This window comes from Lontra canadensis, unplaced genomic scaffold (genome assembly GCF_010015895.1).
Source record: "Lontra canadensis isolate GAN:19392208 unplaced genomic scaffold, GSC_riverotter_1.0 scaffold138, whole genome shotgun sequence".
NCBI lineage: Eukaryota > Metazoa > Chordata > Mammalia > Carnivora > Mustelidae > Lontra > Lontra canadensis.
In genome coordinates, this window is record NW_022631132.1 from 2,019,637 (window position 1) to 2,026,826 (window position 7,190).

Consider the following 7,190-nt stretch of genomic DNA (forward strand, 5'->3'; position numbering starts at 1 on the left):
CTCACTTTTTTTTTTTTTGCTAATAAGCCACCGTCCCCCCCCCCCCCAAAACCTTACCCCCTTGTTTGGTCTCTTCATATTGCCACATAAGGGGTGACTGCAAAGACTGTACCTAAAGGCTGATGATCCTCCGGGCACAAGAGATGATTGTGGGAGACCTGAAACGGCAGCTCGTTTGTCTCTTGTACCGTGTAGACAGTGCTTTCCGGAGCCAGTAAAAAGAGGCGCTATTCATACCTGTATCTTGGTAAATAAACACCTATGCAAATTCAACCTCCAAATAGGCAATCAGGGTTTAACTGCAAATGAGACAGCTCTCAGTGTCCTTTGGGTTTTTGTCAGTGACTTCATCACTGCCTAAACCATGCATGGCACAATGCATCGAGTCCCAGTGTTTCTCATTGTGAGCTTTTTTCTTTTCTTTTTTAACCTGGTGCAATGGTTTGGAGAACCATTTCTGCAGAACTCGTTGCTGAAGACAGATTTCCCTGGAATGGGAGGCGGGGACGGTAAATGCCACCGCAGGTGACAGAAAACACAGCAGTGGGCTGGTAGGTTGCTCCTTGAGGACTCAGCCACTGCGTGCTCTCCGCTGAACCCATCCCAGTTACTTCTGTGGCCGCCAAAGGACACTCCACCTAGGCTTCAGCATGTCTGCTGCTGTTGTTACCCATGTGGGGGGGGGACCCTAAAGATAGAGATAATGCTACCTGAAGTCACAGGAGAGGTGTTCACCAAACCTAAGGACAAGTTAGAAAGACTGATCCACACTTCCTTCTCTTTAACAAACTTTGATGGAGATACTACTACGTGCCAGGCACTGAGGATGTGAGGTCAGAAGACCCAGCCACCTGTCTAATGAGGGACCTGGACATTCAGGGACCCCTGCATAAGCCCAAAGAAATGTTTCTCAAACGTTCACACCAAGTGCAGGGGAAGCCAGGAGGCTCAGGGTGCAAAGAAGCCGATGAGGACAATTTGGAGGCCATCTGAATGATCCAAAGTGGAAAAGAAGGGCCAGCAAGCTGCCAGGCTCTAGGACGCTCCCATGGCCTCAGGAGATCAAATAGACTGTCGGAAGTTTCTAGCGTCAACCCCCCCGCATTTCTCTCCAGACTGCCTTTCTCAATCGGAGGCCCTTTCTTCCCGGGTCCTCTGACTTCACCCACTGTGCAGGCGTAAAACAAACTCCTGCCTAAAATGGGAAACAAATCACTCCTACTCATAAGCCAACTTAGCACTGATGGAAGTGGGCCTTGAGAGAGGACATAGTATTTAACAAGCATGCCTAATTGATTCCTAAATCTCTAACCAGGCTCCTTTCTTCCCCTTAACGCTTTGTTCTCACGGCTCTTATCGAGTTCTGGGATGACTGTGCTTGAGTTTCTTGAAAAGCATCATGTACATACAGAGGGCGAATATATATGTGTGTCATAGATGTATGCATGTGAATATACGCATTATGTTCACACACACACACACACACACACACGTGCATTTAAATCAAGCTTTCTTTCATTCTTCCTTCCTCTCGAGTATCCTTTTTCCAAAAGTTAACTGCCTGGAATTGAATAGGTATTTTCCCATAATCTGCCAGGCAGAAATCAATGCATAGCTGTACAAATTGTTCTAAAGTGACAACTAATTTGGGTACACACGAACATGTGTGCTTCTGTGGATGTGCCTAGACAACTTGGGAACACCTTTACTTCTCACCTAAAATTAAGGTTCCTCTTCCCAGACTGCCTTAGGCTTCCCACCAATCTTTTAAAAACACTGTCACTCCACTTCATACGAAGTAGAAATAAATGATAAGATTGATGCTGTGTTTTTACTAGAATGAGCTGGAAAAAAAAAAAAAACACCTATCTGATCCCTTTTAGGTCACATGGATGTAATTAACACTTGGTAATGGAATAGATATCTTATTTATCCAAATTCTCAAAGTCGTCTTTCTGACACTGTCATTTGGCTGTCTTGAGGCGATAGAAAACCATTCAGGAAGAGGAGGGTGCCTTGGAAGCATCTGGTTTCCTTCAGATCTGAAAGCCCACATGAATACAGATCTAATTGGTTTCTTTTTGGTCATAATTTGTGTTTGTTTGTTGTTTGGCTTGTAATGAAAATTAAACTCCTTGCTCCCAAACACAGTTTATTTTCCTAGAGGGGGAAAAAAAAAAAGAAGAAAACTGCCACCTCGTTTTATCTGAGGCACAAATATCTTTCTATTTTCAAAGTGACAGGCGTATCACACACCTCAGAAAGAGCCCACAAAGAAACACAACTTCTGATTTCTGTTTTCTGACATTACCTACACCGCGAACAGGGGTGGTGGGGGGAATCCACCTGTTCAGCCTATGAGATGTGGTTTAAGGAAACACAACAGCTCGCATGGAAGAACTCTGAAGAAGGAAAGGTGACCGCAGCCTTGTGCTCTTTCAGACACTTGATAGTCTTCACATGGCAGTGACCATTATCTACCTTTAATTAGATGATCAGATTACTTGTCAAACACGCATTGTAACTTACTCTTGTCTGCTGTGCCCCGGTCCCTGTTTGCCATCCTATCAGACAACATTATTTATTTCCAAACAAAAATCCCACCCCCTTCCTGAATGTCTTGTGCTATTAAGTAGGAGAAACCCACGATTTTAGGAATGAAAATCTTCGTCACTTGATGGCTTCTTGCCCCCTTCTGCCCATCCCCTCCAACTCACATGTAAAGACAGCTGGGTAGAAAGCAAAACTGAATTTCAGACTACACTGTCAGCATCTGCACAGCAGCCAAGAGACTGTCACTGTTTCAGCACGTGCAGTGCAGTAGAGCCTCTAAAGACAAAACCATCCCCCCACCCCCCACCAAGCTGTTGTGGTTACTTTTTCCTACTGTAGAGCTGGGCCAATAATCAAACACCTACTGGTCAGAAAAATGAATTACACCTCTACTTCCACAGAAGGCCAAGTGCTCCGTGTGCACCTTATTTACCTTCATTATATCAGGGAATCAAAATGCAATATTGAGGTTCGGTGAGAAGCAAACAGAATGCAGACCCTCTCATCTACACTACCAAATTTTTCGGTTCCTGCAAGTACGCCAAAATATACTGTTGCAGTTAAAAGCTGGGCACGGAATCTGCTCCTTTGCGAGTTTACAAATGATTCATTCTTCTTTTTGATTCAGTATCTCTTAAGTATCTACTCTGTGTGAGGCTTTGCTTAGGTAAAGGGTGGGCACAAGGGAATACCAAAGATACTTAGGATACCAGCTCATAATCACAGGTTTTTATCCCCCTGAAAAAGCAGCTGTTGTCAAATGCGTGCAGTAGACAGTTGAGGGGGAGAAAGGGTACTTTATAATAGTCCTGGGAATCATTATGAGCGCTTAAAGCAGCAAAGGAAATTAGAGAAATGAAGTAGCTCTCAGAAGTAGAGCAAAACATGCAGTCACCACCTCTAGCCTCTCACTGTATCAATTCTCTCTCAAAATATTTTTTTTTCTGGCAAACCCCTTCACTGATGTTTTCACACAGGGTCTCCCATCTCATCACTGTATAAAGCTGCAGAATGCTAACTGACAAAATTTCCTCCTAATTCCTCTGACACTGGTTTAGCTGGTCTCTTCTGGCCCCAAGGTTTAGTGTTTGCACTGCTGTTGTTGTTGTTGTTGTTGTTTTTTAAGGATGCGTTTGGTCCAAAGTCATTCGTCAACAAGGCAGCTCATCAGGAGGCCAAGTTTGTTGAACTGGGGGTCTAAGTCTCTAAGCACGAAAAATAGGAGAAGTTGGTTGTGGTCACCCTCAACCCCCTTCCCCGGGCAGGTGGGACACAGGATGCAGCTATCTATTTGCTCTACCTGCGGGAGCTCTCCTTTCCGACCTGGAGCAATGAATTTCCCACACACTTTTCTCAACAATGATCTGCAAACACTGATACAAAATTTATTATATAGTAAATTTCATTGTAAACAGTTCAGTTCTTCCTTTCTAGACACACTGCATCACCTGGGCAGGAAAACTGCATTGCTCTTTAATAGGTGCAAAACAATCTCTTTCTCCCCTTCCCAGAAGCTGGCTAAATTTAATAGCAGGAGAGTCTTGCCAGGCAAGTGGATTCTACTGCTTGGAGAGATGTAAAAGGTGGACAGAGGCAGAATAATACCAGCTGGCTATGGGCAAAAGCCCTTTTACACTATGTTTAGGGAAGTTTCCATAAACATCAAGGCACCTCTCAAAGGTACTGCATAATGGGGAAAATTTTTTAAAAACAACTTTAAAAAGTATTTAAACATTTGCATAGGCAAAAAGGAAAATACAAAATATGAATATAATCGGAGAAATCTGAGGTCTCTGGTAAGCCTGTCAATATGCCTTTTATAGGAAGGGGGAAAAAAAAAACCTTGGATGAATTGTATTAAGGATGCTTAGTCACCTGCATGGCTATTTCAAGAGTCTGCTTTCCAACCATTACATCAGTAATCACCCAGACTTATCGATTAAACCGGTCAACACAGTGAAATAATAGCAGTCATTTCAAAATTAAATCTTGCAATAATTTTGTTTTAATTGATACTTTCCTGTGGCGTTATTCCACATGTGGGGATCCGAGCCCAATTAAGCAATTCAGGAACATCTAGGAAAAAAGAACTTCTCTAAAACACACTACCTTAATTACAGCAATGCAGTAAGTTCACTCTCACTGTTGTGGCTATACATATCAATCAAAAGACAGTAGTCAGAAAAGCACACAGTAGGTCCACTACCGTGATGTTAACACCGCACAAATCAATCACCTGAATGTTAAGCTTCACTACTCCTCTTGATTTAATGGCGTTTCCTTACCATAAAAGGTGTGTGAATGCTAAAAATAAAGTCCCCCTTTTACCAGTCTCCTAAGATCTATCCTCATGCCCTTCAGATGCCAAATGTGTCCATCCAGAGCGGGAAAAGACACCGTTCTGCAAGGAAGCTCCGGCGCTGCTCACGACAGCGCATGAACATGGGGAAATTAGTCGTTAAAAGCATTTGCTGATGATATGCCACGCAAGAAATTCCTTTAAATTACAAATGCATATATATATAAAGGAAGAAGAACATGCAGGGAAAGGTAGAAGAAAGGAAAAACGGCAGAAGGGGAAGAAGAAGAAAGATCAAAGCCCTAAAATTGCAACAAAGTTGCAGGATTACTTTTCCTTCTACTTGCCACTTGAAAAACTAAAGTTTAAAAGGCGTTTGCTTTCGCTGGCGTCCTAGGAAGGCAGCCACTCTCGCAAACCCCAACTCCTCTCCAGCCTTACCTTCTGCTGCGAGCGCAAACCCAGGAGCTAAGGGGTCCTGCTATCAGCGGCAGTGGCGGGGGCAGCAGCAGCGACAGCGGCACATGCCATCTGTTAGAGGCAGAAGCAAAAGCAGCGCTGCGCGAGGTGGCCCCGGTGCCGGGAGAGCCTTTAGCAGGGGTGCGTACTGAATGCCGCCATTTTAAAGCGAGCCTCCTGAAATCATTAGATATAAGCAAATTAAAGCCCGTCCCACCTACAGAACTTCTTGGCTGGGACGTGCAACCCTGCTCCGAGTCGCCGCTGTGGGGTGTAAAACGTCAAGGCGAGAGACACGCGCACGGGGACTCCCGGACGGAGGCGACGATCCCTGCGCTCCCCCCCTCCGCTTTCCCCCGCTCCCGGGCTCCCGCGAACCTCCCCTCAGGCCCCCGAGGCCAGGAGATTTTCTTTGGCTCCTCAGCGCAGGGGGTCGGTGAGGAGGGGTCCCAACCCAGGGCAGGCCGGCGCGCTGGGGCACACGGCCCGGCCACCCCCCCCCTCCGCCACCCGGGCTGTTGGTTCAGTCCGCGCGCGGAGCACACCTCGGAGCTCCCGGCTCCCTCACTGCGGCGGGCGTGGGGCTCCCGCCCGGGCTAGCTGGCTGCCATGGCAACCCCGGCCCCAACCCCGCCCGGCCGAGCCCGCCGCCGCGGCCGCCGGTCCTCCCCCTGCGGCCCCCTCGGTGTCCCGCGCCCCGCGCCCCGCGCCCCGCGCCCCGCGCCCGGCCAGCGGGACGCGCCGCGGCAGCCGCGCCGCTGGCGGGGGGTAGGGGGCTTCGGCCGCCCAAACGGCAAGTCGCGCGCAACTCCGCCGGCCGGTGGAGCGGCGCGCGGGCGGTGGGAGCGCGGGGCCGGCCCTCGACAGCCCGGCCCCGCCCCGCCCGGCCAGGTAGCGCCCGCTCACCCGGGGCCGGGCGCCGCCAACCTCACCTGGCTCGCCGCGCGCGGCTCCTGGCCCCGGCTGGCCGCTGCGGACCCGGTGGCAGTCAGGCGGCGGGCGCCCCCGCTCCCGCGCCCACCGGCGCCTGTCCTTCGCCTCCTTCCCGCCGCTCCCAAAGAGCGCCAAAAGTCGCGCTCCCGAGCCGAGTGCGGGCACTTTCTTCCTGCAGGGCGCCGCTCGGTCTCCAAATGTATTCTTTGTGTGCTCCGTTCATTCGTGCGTGGTTCTCCGAGAGCGCCGCGCGGGCTTTATTCCCAGGGGGTGTGGCGCCTCGCCCCCCAAACCCGGCGGCCCAGCCCCCGCTGCAAACGCTCTTTGTCGATTCTTTATTAAGGGAACGGAGGACAAATCATAACGCTCAGGTTTTACAAAAGCGAAAACAAACAGAGCTCGCACACATCCCTGGCGAGGGGGCTGGGAGGCGGCAAAGTTTCTGGAGCTTCAGAAACTGGAGTGCCCATGAGAAATGCAGTGTGGTTCACAGCTGTATGCTTAGAGTCACTGCAGATACGGGCAAAGTGAGACAGGTAATTTCAAAAATGACCTTAGTCAATAAATGTGTCGGCTCACCGAAGGCCAATAAATAAATAAATAAATACTCACCAGCTGCCTTCGTGGGACTTCCCTTCTATAAAAGCCCCAATCCTTTATTTCCCTTTAAGAACCCCAGACAGGGAAAGGTTGATCCGTGCCAATAGCTCCCCTTTTTCTACGGAGTTTGAAGGATAGCAAGAGCCCTAATGTAGGGTCCCAGATACTTGTGAATGGGAAATGGACAAAGCCGATGAAATTTTGTATTTTGATTAAAATACGTGCATCTGGACAGCCAAATTACCAGTTCCGATCTAATGCAAGTGTAATAGGAACACCAGCTGTCCCTTAATTGGAGCGCCACAATAATAAACGCGTGCTTTTATTTAATTTTATGAGGACAATT

At 48.6% G+C, this 7,190-nt stretch overlaps 1 protein-coding gene across 4 annotated transcripts in view; it reads right to left on the reverse strand.

Moving 5' to 3' along the window:
- Positions 1–5,472, reverse strand: part of MBNL3 (muscleblind like splicing regulator 3) — a 101,861-nt gene extending 96,389 nt beyond the window's left edge. For all 4 annotated transcript variants that reach the window (XM_032843355.1, XM_032843353.1, XM_032843354.1 and 1 more), the window contains exon 1: positions 5,294–5,472. The gene's annotated coding sequence lies outside the window, so the exon portion shown is untranslated. The remainder of the gene's footprint in view (positions 1–5,293) is intronic.
- Positions 5,473–7,190: the final 1,718 nt, after the last annotated feature.